Source organism: Propithecus coquereli, unplaced genomic scaffold (genome assembly GCF_000956105.1).
Source record: "Propithecus coquereli isolate 6110/MARCELLA unplaced genomic scaffold, Pcoq_1.0 Scaffold148, whole genome shotgun sequence".
Classification (NCBI taxonomy): domain Eukaryota; kingdom Metazoa; phylum Chordata; class Mammalia; order Primates; family Indriidae; genus Propithecus; species Propithecus coquereli.
The window spans coordinates 3,000,411-3,001,607 of record NW_012139191.1 but is presented as its reverse complement, the minus strand read 5'-3'; the positions used below and the strand labels follow the sequence as shown (position 1 = coordinate 3,001,607).

General features: G+C 39.8%; 1 protein-coding gene across 1 annotated transcript in view; it reads left to right on the top strand.

Moving 5' to 3' along the window:
• Positions 1–1,197, top strand: part of LOC105806862 (bromodomain and WD repeat-containing protein 1-like) — a 61,077-nt gene that overhangs the window by 17,389 nt on the left and 42,491 nt on the right. The gene's annotated exons all lie outside the window — the stretch shown is intronic.

Genomic DNA, 1,197 nt, shown 5'->3' with positions numbered 1-1,197 from the left:
GGCCAAGGAAGTAACTTTTAATTTTATGTCAGACTGAATTTTGCCTTGTTGAGTGGTGTATATTTTTGTATTCCTGTAAGTATTTATAAACTTTGTTCTCTGACACAGTTCAGTTTTTTGGTAACAATTTTATCCTTTTAAGACGTGTGGTGGGTTTGGAACATTTCTCAGCCTAGAGCTAATTATTCCCCACTTCTGAGGCAAAACCTTTTTATGTTGTCTATCCAGTGCTCTATGAATCATGAAGCTTTCCAGCCTGGCTGGTAGGAATAGACATGGTTCCTGGCCGTTTTGAGCACCAGGCCTGTTTTATCTGTAATTTTCATATGCTCCTTTTACTGGCTTCCTGTCATTTTTTTCACACACCTGGGCTAATCATATTCAACAAAATACTTGAAGGAACCCCTTTGCAGCTTTCTTCTCTCCTGTGCTTTGTTCTGTGAACTCTAGCTTCCTGGTTCTCCATGGACTCTTAAGTTGTCTCTTCACTTTAGGTAATTTGTAATTTGTCTGGTCCCACCTGGTTTCCTTTTTCTGTGTCATGGCCTGGCTACTCTCTTGAGGCAAGCTGGTGTAATTGCAGGGCTCACCTCATTTGTTTTTATTCTCTGTGGGATGCCTGTCCTTTGCCTAGTATTCAGTATTTTAAAAGTCAGTGTTTTATATTGTTTGTCTGCTTTTTACTTTTATTTTTTTGGTTGCTTCAGCCTGCATGATATATGCAATCCTTGTTTGGTCTTGTCCAGAAACAAACAAAAAAAATAGGCTAGTTAACTCTTGAGCACTTGCTTTGCATTAGGCACTGTTATGAATGCTGTACATGTTAAGTAAATTCTCTCAACAAACCTGTGAGGTAGAAACTTCCATCCCTATTTTGCAGGTGTTTAAAATTAAGACATAGGTTAAAAACTTGCCCAGTGTCATGTTTAGGTGGTGTAGATTTTCAATTCAAATTCTGGCTTTGACAAACCAATGTTTTTTAGGCACTTTGTTTTGTTGCCTGCTCACACAGCCTCTTTGTCTTTCCTAATCAAGATAAAATGTTAAAAGTGTAACTCTGGAATAATATGTAAAAATATAAAAATTTTGGTTTGTGGCCGGGCTCGGGGGCTCACGCCTGTAATCTTAGCACTCTGGGAGGCCGAGGCGGGCGGATCGTTCTGAGCTCAGGAGTTCGAGACCAGCCTGAGCAAGAGC